The following is a 19671-nucleotide window of genomic DNA, read 5'->3' as shown; positions in this document are numbered from 1 at the left end:
CTGCAGACTTTTCAGAGATGTCGGCTGAGTCCAATCCTGGATGGCCTGGACCTTAACCGGATCCATCTCGATAGTAGAAGGGGAAAAGATGAACCCCAAAAATGAAACTTTCTGCACACCGAAGAGACACTTTGATCCCTTCACGAACAAGGAATTAGCACGCAGTACCTGGAAAACCATTCTGACTTGCTTCACATGAGACTCCCAATCATCAGAGAAGATCAAAATGTCATCCAAGTAAACAATCAGGAATTTATCCAGATACTCACGGAAAATGTCATGCATAAAAGACTGAAAAACAGATGGAGCATTGGCAAGTCCGAACGGCATCACCAGATACTCAAAATGACCCTCGGGCGTATTAAATGCCGTTTTCCATTCATCTCCCTGCCTGATTCTCACCAGATTATACGCACCACGAAGATCAATCTTATTAAACCAACTAGCCCCCTTAATCCGAGCAAACAAGTCAGATATCAATGGCAAGGGATACTGAAACTTAACAGTGATCTTATTAAGAAGGCGGTAATCAATACACGGTCTTAGCGAACCATCCTTTTTGGCTACAAAAAAGAACCCTGCTCCCAATGGTGATGACGATGGGCGAATATGTCCCTTCTCCAGGGATTCTTTCACATAACTGCGCTTAGCGGTGTGTTCAGGCACGGACAAATTAAATAAACGACCCTTAGGGAATTTACTACCAGGAATCAAATTGATAGCACAATCACAATTCCTATGCGGAGGTAGGGCATCAGACTTGGGCTCTTCAAATACATCCTGAAAGTCAGACAAGAACTCTGGGATGTCAGAAGGAACGGATGACGAAATAGACAAAAATGGACCATCACCATGTACTCCCTGACAACCCCAGCTGGTTACCGACATAGAGTTCCAATCCAATACTGGATTATGGGTTTGTAGCCATGGCAACCCCAACACGACCACATCATGCAGATTATGCAGTACCAGAAAGCGAATAACTTCCTGATGTGCAGGAGCCATGCACATGGTCAGCTGGGCCCAGTACTGAGGCTTATTCTTGGCCAAAGGTGTAGCATCAATTCCTCTCAACGGAATAGGACACCGCAAAGGCTCCAAGAAAAATCCACAACGTTTAGCATAATCCAAATCCATCAGATTCAGGACAGCGCCTGAATCCACAAACGCCATGACAGAATACGATGACAAAGAGCATATCAAGGTAATGGACAGAAGGAATTTGGACTGTACAGTACCAATGACGGCAGAGCTATCGAACCGCCTAGTGCGCTTAGGACAATTAGAAATAGCATGAGTGGAATCACCACAGTAGAAACACAGCCTGTTCAGACGTCTGTGTTCTTGCCGTTCAACTTTAGTCATAGTCCTGTCGCACTGCATAGGCTCAGGTTTACTCTCAGACAATACCGCCAGATGGTGCACAGATTTACGCTCGCGCAAGCGACGACCGATCTGAATGGCCAAGGACATAGACTCATTCAAACCAGCAGGCATAGGAAATCCCACCATGACATCCTTAAGAGCTTCAGAGAGACCCTTTCTGAACCAAGCCGCCAGTGCAGATTCATTCCACAGAGTGAGTACTGACCACTTCCTAAATTTCTGACAATATACTTCTACATCATCCTGACCCTGGCATAAAGCCAGCAAATTTTTCTCAGCCTGATCCACTGAATTAGGCTCATCGTAAAGCAATCCAAGTGCCTGGAAAAACGCATCAACATTACTCAATGCAGGGTCTCCTGGCGCAAGAGAAAACGCCCAGTCCTGTGGGTCGCCGCGCAAAAAAGAAATAATAATCAAAACCTGTTGAATAGGATTACCAGAAGAATGAGGTTTCAAGGCCAGAAATAGCTTACAATTATTTTTGAAGCTCAGGAACTTAGTTCTGTCACCAAAAAACAAATCAGGAATAGGAATTCTTGGTTCTAGCATAGATTTCTGATCAATTGTATCTTGAATCTTTTGTACATTTATAACGAGATTATCCATTGAGGAGCACAGAGCCTGAATATCCATGTCCACAGCTGTGTCCTGAAGCACTCTAATGTCTAGGGGAAAAAAAAAAAACTGAAGACAGAGCTGAGGAAAAAAAAAAAATGATGTCAGGACTTCTTTTTTCCCTCTATTGAGAATCATTGGTATGGCTCCTTGTACTGTTACGCTGTGCTATCAGGCAACACAGTGTGCAGTAATCAGCGCACATACAGTGATATGGCAATAACCCAAAAACAATAGAACAAGCTCTGAGACGTGGAATCTCTGCAGACTGCAATACCTGAACCTATCCTCACACAACTAAAAGCAGCAGTGGATTGCGCCTAACACTACCTATGCAACTCGGCACTGCCTGAGGAGCTGACTAGCCTGAAGATAGAAATACAAGCCTGACTTGCCTCAGAGAAATACCCCAAAGAAATAGGCAGCCCCCCACATATAATGACTGTTAGCAAGATGAAAAGACAAAACGTAGGAATGAAATAGATTCAGCAAAGTGAGGCCCGATATTCTAGACAGAGCGAGGATAGCAAAGAGAACTATGCAGTCTACAAAAAACCCTAAAGCAAAACCACGCAAAGGGGGGCAAAAAGACCCACCGTGCCGAACTAACAGCACGGCGGTGCACCCTTTGCGTCTCAGAGCTTCCAGCAAAAGAGAATAGCACAGCTGGACAGAAAAAACGGAAACAAAAACAAAGTAACACTTATCTAGCAGAGCAGCAGGCCACAGGAAAGATGCAGTAGCTCAGATCCAACACTGGAACATTGACAAGGAGCAAGGAAGACAGACTCAGGTGGAGCTAAATAGCAAGGCAGCCAACGAGCTCACCAAAACACCTGAGGGAGGAAGCCCAGAGGCTGCAATACCACTTGTGACCACAGGAGTGAATTCAGCCACAGAATTCACAACAGTAAACTCTAATTCTACACTACGCTACATTACAGGAGGACCTTGTGCGCCCCATATACTGTTCTTTCACAGGGACCCTTGTCTGTCTGTCCGCCAGGTCTAAAGATGATAAAGTGCCTTTAATCAATGGGTATATTTGAGTTTAAAGGGAACCTGTCACGAGGTCAAAAGCGGAAAGTTTTTGCTCTTGTTTTATTTTTTCTGCTCCCAAGTATTCAATTTTTCCTTCATTTTATAAATCTGGGTTACGGTTCTACAGATACAGGCCTTTTTATCTAGTACTAATTTTTCCAGGTCTTTATAAAGGGGTGTGTCTCACATGGTAATTATGCAGAACAGGCTAAAGACACGCCCCCAGAGAATCCTGTCAGCCACGCCCCCTTAGTAAAGGACATAAAAGTTGACACCAAATTAAAAAAAGGTCCATATCTCTGGAACCACAGGGTGGATTCTAAAAAAGAAAAATGCAGAATACTCAGGGACACAGTACGAATGAAATAAATGTATAAACTGACCACTGTTGGTTTACAGTTGTGGCCAAAAGTATTAACACCCCTGCAATTCTGTCAGATAATACTCAGTTTCTTCCTGAAAATGATTGCAATCACAAATTATTTGGTATTATTATCCTCATTTAATTTGTCTTAAATGAAAAAAACACAAAAGAGAATGAAGCAAAAGGCAAAACATTGATCATTTCACACAAAACTCCAAAAATGGGCCAGACAAAAGTATTGGCACCCTCAGCCTAATACTTGTTTGCACAACCTTTAGCCAAAATAACTGCGACCAACCGCTTCCGGTAACCATCAATAAGTTTCTTACAATGCTCTGCTGGAATTTTAGACCATTCTTCTGTGGCAAACTGCTCCATGTCCCTGATATTTGAAGGGTGCCTTCTCCAAACTGCCATTTTTAGATCTCTCCACAGGTGTTCTATGGGATTCAGGTCTGGACTCATTGCTGGCCACCTTAGAAGTCTACAGTGCTTTCTCTCAAACCATTTTGTAGTGCTTTTTGAAGTGTGTTTTGGGTCATTGTCCTGCTGGAAGACCCATGACCTCTGAGGGAGACCCAGCTTTCTCACACTGGGCCCTACATTATGCTGCAAAATTTGTTGGTAGTCTTCAGACTTCATATTGCCATGCACACGGTCAAGCAGTCCAGTGCCAGAGGCAGCAAAGCAACCCCAAAACATCAGGGAACCTCCGCCATGTTTTACTGTAGGGACGTGTTCTTTTCTTTGAATGCCTCTTTTTTTATACTGTAAACTCTATGTTGATGCCTTTGCCCAAAAAGCTCTACTTTTGTCTCATCTGACCAGAGAACATTCTTCCAAAATGTTTTAGGCTTTTTCAGGTAAGTTTTAGCAAACTCCAGCCTGGCTTTTTTATGTCTCGGGGTAAGAAGTGGGGTCTTCCTGGGTCTCCTACCATACAGTCCCTTTTCATTCAGACGCAGACGGATAGTACGAATTGACACTTTGTACCCTCGGACTGCAGGGCAGCTTGAACTTGTTTGGATGTTAGTCGAGGTTCTTTATCCAACATCCGCACAATCTTGCGTTGAAATCTCTTGTCAATTTTTCTTTTCCGTCCACATCTAGGGAGGTTAGCCACAGTGCCATGGGCTTTACACTTCTTGATGACACTGCGCATGGTAGATACAGGAACATTCAGGTCTTTGGAGATGGACTTGTAGCCTTGAGATTGCTCATGCTTCCTCACAATTTGGTTTCTCAAGTCCTCAGACAGTTCTTTGGTCTTCTTTCTTTTCTCCATGCTCAATGTGGTGCACACAAGGACACAGGACAGAGGTTTAATCAACTTTAATCCATGTCAACTGGCTACAAGTGTGATTTAGTTATTGCCAACAACTGTTAGGTGCCACAGGTAAATTACAGGTGCTGTTAATTACATAAATTAGAGAAGCATCACATGATTTTTCAAACAGTGCCAATACTTTTGTCCACCCCCTTTTTTATGTTTGTTGTGGAATTATATCCAATTTGGCTTTAGGACAATTCTTTTTGTGTTTTTTCATTTAAGATAAATTAAATGAAGATAAAAATACCAAATAATTTGTGTTTGCAATCATTTTCAGGAAGAAACTGAGTATTATCTGACAGAATTGCAGGGGTGTCAATACTTTTGGCCACAACTGTAGTTACTGGCACACTTTAAGTAAAATAATATAAATTGAATAGAAATTGTCCCAAGAGGTGTTGAATTCCATCAATGTGGATATGTTCAGAGATGGGAATAATTGTAAAATTAACCTCAACCCGAATAAAATGGCAATTGGGCATAGTAAGAAATGATGAGGTTAGGGCTCATTGAGACATCGGCCGGAGCACGGATCGCGATGCATGGACTGGCCGCCGATCTGACCGGAGCATGAGACGTCCGCATGATCCCTAATGGTTATCGCCAGGTGACTGTGGAGCAGGATAGGGTTTATACCGAAATCTGACACAGGGTAGTGAATGGTTACTATGCCACTAATGAGAGGCAGAAACATTACTTTCCACAAGTAAAAAAGATGAATGTGAGATGAATATCTTGGTGTAGAAATGGTTGAAAAACCCCTAAATTTGAGGCTAGACTGCCTGTTTGCAGCAGTGTATGCCCGCGGTGTTCTGTGCCAGCTCCCGGCCTAAACTCCTGTGCTGTACTTAGCGTATTGATTATTTTACTGGTCTATTGGGAATTGCGGGATGAAAGTGATTCCAATCAATGCCGTACGTCCTAATAGCTAGTCATTTGGGCTCTCCAGTAAAACCAGCCTCAGTGTTCACTGTGCAAGTAATGGAGCGGAAGCATTCGTAGCAGAAGCGATTCCACCATCAGCTGCTTATTATCCAGCAATGAGCAGGAGACGCTGTGCGGAGCCCCGGGGAAGATGACTTCATTACAAATCCTCGCCGTTGTCGATGCCCGTGTCACGGAGCCATTAGGAAACAATTAATGGGCTTTTAGTTAATAGTGGGCTTAAGGCTATGTGCACACGTTGCAGATTTGACTGTGGAATTTTCTGTGCAGATTCTGAATTTCTTGGCAGAAAACGCAGGTCAGAATCTGCGCCTTTTTTGCTCTGTGCACACGTTGCAGATATTTGTGCGGATTTCTTCCTTTTTTTTTTACTCCTGCAGATTTCTATTATGGAATGGGTGCAGAAACACGGCACATCTGCAAAAAGAATTGACATGCTCCTTTTTTGGATCTGCGGCGTTTTCCGTGCAGATTTTTCCGCATCATTAGCACAGCATTTTTTTCTGTGCCATTGATTTACATTGTACTGTAAATCACTTGAGGATCTGCAGAGTTTCTGCGCGGAAAAAAATGCAGATCTGCAGGAAATCTGCAACGTGTGCACATAGCCTTATATCTGCTTTGTGTGGACACTTTGAATGTTAAATAGTGAATCTGGTCGTTTCTGTGCATTTTCCTCCATATTGGCGTGTAAGCCATAGAGTACAGCCGTCTGTGCCTCATGTAAGGTGGTCTAATAAACCTTACAGACATTAGAGAGTATTAGAAAAAAATGACCGCTGCTAAAAATGTAAAATCCCCATCCTCAGCCAGTCCATTCATTACCGCGGATAACTGTCTTGTGTGCACATAACATTATGCAATGCTAGCCACACTACCTGAGCGATGGTGCCGATAAGAAGCATGTATCACCTGTCCGTCAGTGCGAGATTATTGTAGATCTCTAGGTGTCTCAGCATTGGGACTTCCACTCTTCTTCGGAAGATTCCTACTTAGATCTAGGACCAGGGTTGTCAATATACATAGTGACATAGTTATTAAGGTTGAAGGAAGACTATAAGTCCATCTAGTTCAACCCATAACCTAACCTAACATGCCCTAACATGTTGATCCAGAGGAAGGCAAAACAAAACTCGTGGCAAAGAGTAAGCTCCACATTGGGGAAAAAAAATTCCTTCCCGACTCCACATACGGCAATCAGACTAGTTCCCTGGATCAACGCCCTATCAAGGAATCTAATATATATAACCTGTAACATTATACTTTTCCAGAAAGGCATCCAGTCCCCTCTTAAATTTAAGTAATGAATCACTCATTACATCATCATACGGCAGAGAGTTCCATAGTCTCACTGCTCTTACAGTAAAGAATCCGCGTCTGTTATTATGCTTAAACCTTCTTTCCTCCAAACGCAGAGGATGCCCCCTTGTCCCGGTTTCAGGTCTATGATTAAAAAGATCAGAAAGGTCTTTGTACTGTCCCCTCATATATTTATACATTAAAATCACCCCTTAGTCTTCGTTTTTCCAAACTAAATAGCCCCAAGTGTAATAACCTATCTTGGTATTGCAGACCCCCAAGTCCTCTAATAACCTTGGTCGCTCTTCTCTCCACCCGCTCTAGTTCAGCTATGTCTATTCTAAGTATTCTAAGTGTGGTCGAACTAGTGACTTGTATAGAGATAAAATTATGTTCTCCTCATGAGCATCTATGCCTCTTTTAATGCATCCCATTATTTTATTTGCCTTTGTAGCAGCTGCCTGACACTGGCCACTGAACATGAGTTTGTCATCCACCCATACACCCAGGTCTTTTTCATTGACGGTTTTGCCCAGAGTTTTAGAATTAAGCGCATAGTTATACATCTTATTACTTCTACCCAAGTGCATAACCTTATATTTATCCCCATTAAAGCTCATTTGCCATTTATCAGCCCAAGCTTGTAGTTTACATAAATCATCCTGTAATATAAAATTGTCCTCCTCTGTATTGATTACCCTGCAGAGTTTAGTGTCATCTGCAAATATTGAAATTCTACTCTGAATGCCCCCTACGAGGTCATTAATAAATATGTTAAAAAGAAGAGGGCCCAATTCTGACCCCTGTGGTACCCCACTGCTAACCGCTACCCATATGACTTTTTTTTTCTTGACAGCTTAGAAAAAAATCACGAACAGACTATATTTTTTATGGACACATTGGAAAACCCATAATAAATCATTACGATTATAAGTGATCCATGTCTACAGCCCATAATTCTGATATGAAGACCTCATCTGCATTCACTGCGAACTGTAAAATGATGATAATTAGGGTAAGTTCACACAGGGTGTTTTTGCTGCATTTTTTTTCTGCAGCAAAACCTGATCATCTTGACAGGAAAGAAGCTGCGCCAAAAACGCAGGTTTAGGTGCATTTTTGGTGCGTTTTTTTTTTCTCTTTGTGCATGCCAATAAAGTTGAGTGCACACAGAGGAAAAAAAGCAACTACCTGTAGATAGATAGATAGAATATATAGAATGAATAGATCGATTGATAGAATATAGATTAATAGACTAGATACCTGCGGTATCCTCTTCCCCGGCATTTTCCCACGGTGCAGAGGTTACCTCCGGTCAGGCTGTGAGGGAGCGCAGGCTCGGTGACGTCACCGCTAGTTACTGAGCCTGCGCCCGATCTGTCTCATTCGTTCCCCGGTACTTACAGCCGGGGGTGGTCGCATTAGCAGCGCTCCCGGTTGTAAGCTTTATCTCCCCCAGATACTGCGTGGGACACTCGTAATATCGAACTTCGACAGATCAGGGAGTATACTTTTGCTTTTTTATTTTATTTTTATTACAGAAGATCAAGGGCTTCGCTTTGGAATGGCAGAACAATAAAAAGATTGCAAAACTGTGTGGTGTTTTATTTCATTAAAATACTTTTTTCTGCATGTGTGTGTTTATTTAACCCTTTAATTACTATAGGATTAGTAATGGATAAGTGTCTTATTGACATCTCTCCATTACTAAGCCGGCTTAATGTCACCTTACAATAGCGAGGTGACATTAACCCCTTATTACACCGCTTGCCACCGCTACAGGGCAAGTGGGAAGAGTCTGGCAAAGCACCAGAGTTGGCACATCTAATAGATGCGCCTGTTCTGGGCAGCTGCGGGCTGCTATTTTTAGGCTGGGGAGGGGGCAATATCCATGGCCCCTTACCAGCCCGAGAATACCAGACCCCAGCTGTGAGCTTTAGCAAACCTGGTTGTCAAAAATGGGGGGGACCCCACACCGTTTTTTTAAATTATTTAAATTAAAAATGTGAGGACCCCTCTATTCTTGATAACATAACTAGACCTGCTGAAGCTGACAGGCGGGGGTTGCAGCCCCCAGCTGTGACTTTTGTCTGGCTGGTTATTAAAATTAGAGGGAAACCCATGCCGTATTTTTTTAAATTATTTATTTATAGCGCAGGAGCGGCAGATGAGAACTCCCATCCGCTGCTCCTGCTCTCACTGTAGGTGTCAGATGATGGGATCAGTAGTCCCATCAGCTGACACCAGTGATCAGAGGTGAAGTTTACACCTCCGATCACAGCTGAGCGCTCCCGCTGTCTTCTGAGGCCACGTGCACACGTTGCGGAAAGTGGTGCGGATTTTTCCAGACTGATTTTGGTAGATCCGCAGGTAAACCCCTTTCTGACCATATTTGGTATCACCGCGTTCAGAATCGCCCGATCTATCAATTAAAAAAAGCATTAACCTGATCGCTAAACGGCGTAGCGAGAAAAAAAATTAGAAACGCCAGAACTACGTTTTTTTGGTCGTCGCAACATTGCATTAAAATGCAATAACGGGCGATCAAAAGAACGTATCTGCACCAAAATGCTATCATTAAAAACGTCATCTCGGCACGCAAAAAATAAGCCCTCAACCAACCCCAGATCATGAAAAATGGAGACGCTACGAGTATCGGAAAATGGCGCAAATTTTTTTTTTTTTTTTTTTTTTTTTAGCAAAGTTTGGAATTTTTTTTCACCACTTAGGTAAAAAATAACCTAGTCATGTTAGGTGTCTATGAACTCGTACTGACCTGGAGAATCATAATGGCAGGTGAGTTTTAGCATTTAGTGAACCTAGCAAAAAAGCCAAACAAAAAACAAGTGTGGGACTGCACTTTTTTTTGCAATTTCACCGCACTTGGAATTTTTTTCCCGTTTTCTAGTACACGACATGCTAAAACCAATGATGTCTTTCAAAAGTACAACTCGTCCCGCAAAAAATAAGCCCTCACATGGCCAAATTGACGGAAAAATAAAAAAGTTATGGCTCTGGGAAGGAGGGGAGTGAAAAACGAACACGGAAAAACGAAAAATCCCAAGGTCATGAAGGGGTTAATGGACGCATCATGCAGCCTGTCATCTAGATGTAGCAGGGCCGAGTGTGATGTCACATCCGGCTGTCCTTGACTTTTCTGCAGCAAATACGCTGCAAGAAAAGTCAACATTGCGTATGGGCAGCATTTTTTCACCACCCATTCAAGTCAATGGGTGAAAAACACTGAAAAAACGCTGAAAGAAGTGACATGCCCTATGTCAAAAAAAGGCTGCAAAGCACGAAATACTGATCACACAAAAACCCAATGTGTGTGCATGAGATTTCTGAAAAGGCTTTGCTGGTACTGTAAAAAGCAGCTGAAAATTACCATAAAAAAGCAGCAAAAAAACACCGCAAAATGCCCTGTGTGAACTTACCCCTACAGTCAAAATAATTTGTATTAGTTTCTTCAGTTTAAAAAAAAACAATATCACAAACATCTTAATTTTTCTACCAGACAACGAAAAATCGTTCCCTATTTTTATGGATCGTCCTGTAATTTCTGGAGGTTGGTGACCTTGTCTAGGACCAGGACTAGGAGAACTTTGAATAGATTGACGATTCTATATGCGCCATGTTGGATTCTTTGCTTACATTTATTTCGGAGCCATATAAGTAAATGTGACTTCAATCCACCGCATTTAGTCACACATTTCCCTATTCACCTTGAGGGAAAAACACAGTAAAAACTAAACTGCCTGTGTGCGATGATTTATGTATTTTCGAGAACTACGTCTTCAAGAAAAAAAAACAAGAACAAACATAAATGACCTTAGACAACCAACTACATGTAATTAAAAAGTCCGTTCTGTTTGTCTTTCTCCTTTTTTTTGACTAATTTAGTACTGCTGTGCCTTATTACTATCACCGATAGACATATTATTATAATTACAATTTTTAGGTATCACTATATTGTCCAATTCTTTACTGAAAAACAGTGACTATAAACACTTGGGCCTTTGACATTTTGCATCATTCCATTTATAATTTACTTTCTCCTCGTAGTCACACATTTACCTCAGCGGCTTGGGGTGAAAAACCACAAAAATGTCGACAACCGCAGGAACATCTATATGACTAAGTTGTTTGACTTTAGCCGTATAACAATAGTTAAAAGTATAATAAAACCAGAACAATCCAGCCACAAAAAATAGACTTATAACAAACTGCATATTGCAATATCAATTTCCTTCAAAAGGAATTAGTCATGTAGGTCATTCAAAGACGAACCCAGCTATGACTTTACATGGCCAGTCTGTTCCTTCGTTACTGAAAAATCAGTATTTGAATTGATATGTAAATAAGGCTGAAGAGCTATGGTACATCTGAAGCCTCGGTCATTCCAGCTCTATTCCTCGCTCAACGTCACCTCCTGTTTGTGTGATGGTTTCTGTGCCTGAAGTCACAAAACATGGAGCTATCAGTCAAAAAGGAGGTGGCAGCAGACAAGGTTGGAGTGAAAGAGGTCTAATTTGCATATCAATTCAAATACTGATTCGCCTGGGTTAAGATATTGCTGGACTTGTCTTTGAAAAAGCTGCATCTACTATATAAGGGTCACTTCCGTCTTTCTGTCTGTCCCGGATATTCATTGGTCGTGGCCTCTGTCTGTCATGGAATCCAAGTCGCTGATTGGTCGTGGCAAAACGCCCACGACCATTACCACGACCAATCAGCGACGGGCGCTGACCATGACCAACTTTTTTACTATTGAAGCTGCCTATGCAGCCTCAATAGTAAAAAGATCTAATGTTAAAATAATAAAAAAATAAAAAATCATCATATACTCACATTCTGGCGCCTTTCCCGCTCCTCGCGACACTCCGGTGACCGCTCCATGCAAGCGGCAGGTTCCGGTGGCAAGGATGGTATGCGACAAGGACCTGCCATGACGTCACGGTCATGTGACCGCGACATCATCAGAGGTCCTGCGAGAAAGACCTGCCATGACGTCATAGTCATGTGACCGCGACGTCATCACAGGTCCTGTGCCCATACCAACCCTGGGACCGGAAGCTGCCGCGTGCACCGCATACAGGGCCAGGACTTCAACGGAGGGTGAGTATATGTTTATTTTTTATTTTAAGTCTGTATACTACATGGCTCTGTGCTGTATACTCCGATGCTGTGCAATATACTACGTGGCTGGGCAATATACTACGTGGCTGGGCAATATACTACGTGGCTGGGCAATATACTACGTGGCTGGGCAATATATTACGTGGCTGGGCAATATACTACGTGGCTGGGCAATATGCTATGTGGCTGGACAATATACTATGTGGGCTGGGCAATATACTACGTGGACATGCATATTCTAGAATTCCCGATGCGTTAGAATCGGGCCACCATCTAGTGCACATATATTTAGCTTGGGTTATGAACTCCTGCCTACAGGTTCCGTTTCCTTTTTGACTTGAGATGACCTGATCTATACTGATGTCATCATAATTTTCTATTCTGCAGTCATTATTTCTGTAAATGGCACACAAATAATTTGAGATGAACTGTCACATGTTTACCTCAACAGAGAGAGACCAGAAGACCACGTTGTCTGATTTCATGTACTCCTGCACAAATTAGAAGCACTTCACCATCCCATTAAACAGTGCAGGTTTCTGCTGTGCAGGGGTCAATCTGTTCTTAGCTCCTGGAGCTTCCCTGCTTTGATGGTCTCAGCTGTTCAGTGTTGGCCTCTCCCCTCTGGTATATATACTCTGACAGTCAGGGATTGCCAGGGTTAGTCTTATACTGCTTGTCCTGGAGTTGGAGTTGTTGGTTGTTTGAGGAGGCTTTTGGAGTGTTGTTCAGAAGACTGTTGCTTGGTAATTTATCTGTGTGCATATCCTTATTCTCTTCTATTCGGTTTTTCTTCTTTTACTTTCCGGTTTTCCATTCTGTTGTTTGTGAGTGAATATTTATGTTTGGTATTTTCATATTTGCCTGTACATCTTCCTTTGATAGTCTAGTTTGTCTATTCTTATACACTACAACTCCCCACTTCACCTGGTGAGGGAGGGGACTGATAAGGGCTAATTTAGAAGCTCAGCAAGACATGTTGCCCCGGTGTCTTCACCATCCAAGGAGCAGGGATAGTTAGGATGCCCCTAGCTTAAGGTACAGTGAAAGAGCCCCTAGCACCGGGATATCCTGCAACAGTGCCACAACATTAACACTGGCCCAAAACCGTGTGTTTTTTTTAATCCATCATGGATCCGGTTACTACTCTGGCAGGGCAACTGCATCTACTCAACCTGGACATGGCAGACTTATGCACTGTTGCGTTGTAGCACTCAAACACATCTGGTTTAGGGACCGTGACACCCAGGCAACCCCTGGTGGAGCCCAAGATTGTTTTTCTGACAAGATCTCTGGGGGCGAGACAAGTTTATTGTTTTCAGTGAGGCCATTAAGCTTTACTTTTAAAGGGCTGATAAGGACTGATTTAGAAGGTCAGCAAGGCAAGTGGCCCCGGCATCTTCACCATCAGAAGTAATCCAGGGAGTAAGAATAGCTAGGGCGCTCCTTGCTTTAGGGATATGGAAGGAGCCCCTAGCCCCGGGATATTCTGCAACAGTGACATGACATGAACAATGTGGGACTACATGTCTTAATCCACACCTCATTTTTTTTAAAAAAGTCTTGGGATGCCTTGGGTAGATGTAAGCAGGGCTGCTCCACAGAACTTGTTGGTGTGTCCTGGTTAGCAGCAGATCCGGTATTACAATTTGTTTGGTGACCATCTCATCATTTCCTTATATACATAAACCACACCATCAACTTAAAAAAAAAAAAAAAAAAAAAAGAAAAATGTAAGGGTCACCTAACGGAGTTATCCAGGACTTGTTTTTTTAACTATGGAAAAGAAACAATGGAGAAATGGGGTTCACAGTTCTGCCTAGGGCCTGGTTCATTACGTTTTTGGCGTCCGTCAGACGGACTACGTTACACCGAGGCATAATGCGGTGTAACATAGACCTTTAACGCCGCCATTTAGTCCAATGTCGGACGCATCGCTAGCGCACTCCCACAATGGGCGTGCGCTAGCAATGTGCCGTCATTGAGTGACGGATCCTGGGACGCGGGCTGCAACGTTTCCGGGTCCGTCACTGCTAGCTTAGATAGAGCATCTGCTAGCTCTATATGCGCTAGAACGACGACATATCTGCACTTGCGTTAACAGCAGCCCGTTAACGCATGTGTTGAACGGGCTGCTGTTAACATAATGTGAACCTGGCCTTAGATACCAGTAGGTGAAACCAGGAAATGCCGTTAGCTGAAACCAGGAGACCAAGGATATTTCTGTGCGGTTTATTGTTCCATCTATCGGTATCTTCAGCAGTGCGGTAAACCCCATCGCTCCATTGTTTCATCTCCTCAGATTAACTTGCGGGTCTGCTGACATTTTCATGCTGTGTTTCGCACAACTCCATCAGGTGAATAATTCTCAGTACCCTGATACCCCTTTGCACCGTATAAGACCTTATTGAACTAATGTTTTAGCAGCTTTTCGTCACTCGTTTTTTTTACTATGGGCCTAAGGATTAATAGGCAGGTCGCAGACCTGTATGTTCCCAGCACCTGCTCTGTGGTCACTGACCACTTCTAACGATTCTGCTGCTTCACGTCAATACACAAGGTCTTCTTCTGGGTGGCTCTGATAATGGGTGTGACTGCCGACGTCATGCTGATTGACAGCCGGCTCCCCGCAGATGGCAGTTTTATTGTCGCCATGTTATCCCAGCCTTAGGCCGGTTTCACACGTCAGTGGCTCTGGTACGTGAGGTGACAGTTTCCTGACCTACCGGAGACACTGACTCACGTAGACACATTGAAATCAATGTGTCTCTGCACATGTCAGCGTGTTTTCACGGACCGTGTGTCCGTGTGCAAAACACGGAGACATGTAAGTGTTCGTGGGAGCGCACGGATTACACGGATCCATTAAAGTCAATGGGTCCGTGTAAAACACATACCGCACACAGACACTGTCCGTGTGCAGTCCGTGTGCCGTGCAGGAGACAGCGCTACAGTAAGCACTGTCCCCCCCACGTGGTGCTGAAGCCGCCATTCATATCTTCTCTCCAGCAGCGTTCGCTGGAAAGATATGAAAAATCCTTTTTTCGTGTTTTAAATAAAGATCCCTGTCCCCACCCCCCTCCCACCCCCTGTGCGCCCGCCAGCTGGTAATAAAATACTCACCCGGCTCCCTCGCAGCATCCTGTCCTCGCCGCAGCTTCTCCTGTATGAGCGGTCACGTGGTGCCGCCCATTACAGTCATGAATATGCGGCTCCACCTCCCATAGGGAGAGAAGATATGAATGGAGGCTTCAGCACCACGTGGGGGGGACAGTGCTTACTGTAGCGCTGTCTCCTGCACGGCACACGGACTGCACACGGACAGCGTCTGTGTGCGGTGTGTGTTTTATGTGCGGTATGTGAGACTGGCCTTAATGTGCGAGGGAGCTATGTTAGGGAAAATTGCCATTAACCCCCAAGCCCTGGTGTCACGCTCCCTTTAAAAGTCTCTTTTTCACTTCCCGTACAGGATGTTTTGCTCTTGTTAATTAATGTTTTATGTGTCCCGAGATGAAGTGTTTATTGATATGGTGACAGACAATGCATTTATGTGACCTGATGAGGAAGATGATGTTATTTTGGTTTCAGCAAGCAATTGTTAGTCTCTGTATAAAGAACATTTCTAACTTTTTTCAATGTTCATTTCCTTACAATTCCTTAAAGGGGTTTTCCCACAAAGATAGTAGATTTTAATCAATAGATCACAGAAAATTGTGAAGTTCCGCAATTGGATGTGTTAAAAATATTTTTTCCTGTGCTGAGATGATCGTATAACTGTGCCCCTGCTGTGTACTGTGTAATGGCTGTGTCTGACCGTGCAGGGACATGGTCTGATCATACCACAGCTCCTGGGCAGGGAAGGAAGCAAAAGAGTATGCAGACAAGACAGCAGAGGATCACAGCTGTTTCTTTCTGTGAGGTAAAACATTGTTTAAAAACAAGCAGCGAATACTTTACCTCACAGAAAGCAGTAGCTGTGATCCGGTGCTCTCCTGTCTGTATCCTCTCTTATTTCCTCTTCTGCCCAGGAGCTGTGGTATGATCAGACCATGTTCCTCTGCGGTCAGATACAGACATTACACAGTACACAGCAAGGGCACATTTACGAATAAGATTATCTCAGCACAGGAACATTTTTTTAACACATCCAGTTGTGGAAATTATTATTATTCCAAGATAAAAATATACTTTATTTGTGGGAAAACCTCTTTAAAATGGATAAAAACTTGCAGTAGTCTCCGAGCTGCTCGGCTCCTTTGGCTATGTTCTCACAACAAGCATTTACAGAATTTTTGATGTTGCAGATTTTACTGCAGCATTTCTACACCGCAGGTAAATTAGATTACTTGCATTTTTACATGCGTTTTTTCACGTCTTTGATGTATTTTTGTCTCTTTTTGATACTTCCCGCTATTTGGATTTGACAAAACTTTACTGATCCATTCTTGTTTGTGGATTAAGTGGATTTTTTTTTCAAATCTTCTGCAAATACTGATGTGTTGGCAGGAAAAACGCAGCATAAATTACCTGCATTTTTTACTCTGTTTTTGCATGCGTTTGTGATAGATTTTCCCCATTAATTAATATGGGTGAAATCTGCAGCAAAAACTCTGAAACAATAGGCACTCTGAAGATTTATGTCTGCACCAATTCTGCAAGCGGAAAATAAGTACCGTGTGCATTAAGGTACCTTCACACATAACGATACCGTTGCTTTTTGTGACGTAGCAACGATATCGTTAAGGAAATCGTTATGTGTGACAGCGACCAACGATCAGGCCCCTGCTGGGAGATCGTTGGTCGCTGAACAAAGTCCAGAACTTTATTTCGTCGCTGGATCTCCCGTGGACATCGCTGGATCTGCGTGTGTGACACCGATCCAGCGATGTCTTCACTGGTAACCAGGGTAAACATCGGGTAACTAAGCGCAGGGCCGCGCTTAGTAACCCGATGTTTACCCTGGTTACCAGCGTAAAAGTAAAAAAAAAAAACACTTCATACTTACGTACCGCTGTCTGTCCTCCAGCGCTGTGCTCTGCACTCCTCCTGTACTGGCTGTGAGCGTCGGTCAGCCGGAAAGCAGAGCGGTGACGTCACCGCTCTGCTTTCCGGCAGCTGTGCTCACAGCCAGTACAGGAGGAGTGCAGAGAAGCAGAGCGCCGGGGACAGACAGCGGTAGGTAAGTATGTAGTGTTTGTTTTTTTTAACTTTTACGCTGGTAACCAGGGTAAACATCGGGTTACTAAGCGCGGCCCTGCGCTTAGTAACCCGATGTTTACCCTGGTTACCGGGGACCTCGGGATCGTTGGTCGCTGGAGAGCGGTCTGTGTGACAGCTCTCCAGCGACCAAACAGCGACGCTGCAGCGATCCGGATCGTTGTCGGTATCGCTGCAGCGTCGCTTAATGTGAAGGGGCCTTTAGACTTCAGGAATCTCATTCACTTTGCTGGTACTAGGAAATCGCTTTGTGACAAATTTGCGAAGAAAACAAGTGTTAAAAACGCAACATGTGCACAGATCATAAGACTGTATTTTAGTGTCCAAAATCAGGTGAAAAAATCCCCAAACTTTTTTATTCTGCCATAGCTGGGACATTTCACACTGCGATAGGTCTTTTTTAAGCATACGTAAAAAGGTTGTCCACTGCTTTTTCATTGGTGACCACTGATTGGTAGCTTTCTGCCTATGCACAGAGTACATAGAAAGCTGCCAATCAGTGGTGTGTGTGGGGTTATACAATGCTCAGCATTCAGAGAACTGCTAGATCTGCAGCAGGTAAAACAGTTTTTGATAAAAAAAAAACCCGGTAAAGTGAGTGATAGATCACTGGAATCAGAGTCTCCACATCATGCTGTTCTCAAATTGGGTAGGAAAAACCTGGCGACGGATTCCCTTTAAGCATCAAATCACAAGAGAAGGCTAGATCTTTTTCATGGGAGACACCACCAATGAGCCCAATGTAAGGCCTTAACTCTATGTTTAAAAATCTAGAGGGAGTACAACGTGAGGAAATGTGAGTGGGCTTTGCTGGATTAGGCACTTATGGAATATCCTATATTCTTGAATAAAAGATATTTCTGGAAAATCCCCATTTGCAGATTACTGTGCTTATACTGTTCTTTTTTATATTTATTTCTACATGGTCGTTAGATCATTTTCATTAATTATTGTTTATTGACCATCCATTACGTCAGTACCTGGTGTTCCTGAATTCTTCCGGGAACTGACGAATTTCGGTATGTTCTGCCTGTAGCACAGAGATGAATTCCAATAGTTCCATAGCCTGCGCTTGAGAAGTCACATTGCCTTAACCATTTGTTAACACTCTGGGAGACGGTGGAGAAAATGGACTGAAATGACTGATTTTCCCTTATATTTATAAACCTTCATGTCATTGCCTATTGTTGTAAGCAGCTCGCTCCTATATAAGCATGTCTACTTTTCTTCCTCGCAGAGCCCGATAACGTTCCTTCTGATACCATCTGGACCTCGGCTTGCTGCTATGCTCAGCTGACCATAAGACATGTCGAGAAGAAAGGAGACCAGGAGTGAGATGTCCTGAAGAAAACCCAGATATAAATGCAAACTGTAAGTCTGATTATTGACACTATAATGGTTTTTGTGATGCAGGGGATTAAAGAGAACCTGACATTGATTCATAGTGCCTGTAGCCGGGGACTGTGTCTTGGCTGAATAGTCTAAAGGCTGGTCCTGGACTAGTCTAAAGGCGGGTCCTGGACTAGTCTAAATGCAGGTCCTGGACTAGTCTAAATGCGGGTCCTGGACTAGTCTAAATGCGGGTCCTGGACTAGTCTAAAGGCGGGTCCTGGACTAGTCTAAAGGCGGGTCCTGGACTAGTCTAAAAGCGGGTCCTGGACTAGTCTAAAAGCGGGTCCTGGACTAGTCTAAAAGCGGGTCCTGGACTAGTCTAAAGGCGGGTCCTGGACTAGTCTAAAGGCGGGTCCTGGACTAGTCTAGTGTAATGGCGGGTCCTGGACTACTGTAAAGGCGGGTCCTGGACTAGTCTAAAGAGGTCCCTGGACTAGTCTAATGGCGGGTCCTGGACTAGTCTAAAGAGGTCCCTGGACTAGTGTAATGGCGGGTCCTGGACTGGTCTAAAGGCGGGTCCTGGACTAGTCTAAAGAGGTCCCTGGACTAGTGTAATGGCGGGTCCTGGACTACTGTAAAGGCGGGTCCTGGACTAGTGTAATGGCGGGTCCTGGACTAGTCTAAAGAGGTCCCTGGACTAGTCTAAAGGCGGGTCCTGGACTAGTCTGAAGAGTTCCCTGGACTAGTGTAATGGCGGGTCCTGGACTACTGTAAAGGCGGGTCCTGGACTAGTGTAATGGCGGGTCCTGGACTAGTGTAATGGCGGGTCCTGGACTAGTGTAATGGCGGGTCCTGGACTAGTGTAATTGTGGGTCCTGGACTAGTGTAATGGCGGGTCCTGGACTAGTGTAATGGCGGGTCCTGGACTAGTGTAATGGCGGGTCCTGGACTAGTGTAATGGCGGGTCCTGGACTAGTGTAATTGTGGGTCCTGGACTAGT

General features: G+C 43.8%; 1 protein-coding gene across 2 annotated transcripts in view; it reads left to right on the top strand.

Moving 5' to 3' along the window:
- PIK3CB (phosphatidylinositol-4,5-bisphosphate 3-kinase catalytic subunit beta) overlaps positions 1–19671 on the top strand; it is a 256475-nt gene that overhangs the window by 85898 nt on the left and 150906 nt on the right. For both annotated transcript variants that reach the window (XR_011312507.1, XM_069727815.1), the window contains exon 3: positions 18577–18710. The gene's annotated coding sequence lies outside the window, so the exon portion shown is untranslated. The remainder of the gene's footprint in view (positions 1–18576; positions 18711–19671) is intronic.

This window comes from Ranitomeya imitator, chromosome 5 (assembly GCF_032444005.1).
Source record: "Ranitomeya imitator isolate aRanImi1 chromosome 5, aRanImi1.pri, whole genome shotgun sequence".
Taxonomy (NCBI): domain Eukaryota; kingdom Metazoa; phylum Chordata; class Amphibia; order Anura; family Dendrobatidae; genus Ranitomeya; species Ranitomeya imitator.
This window is presented reverse-complemented; position numbering and strand designations above follow the sequence as displayed.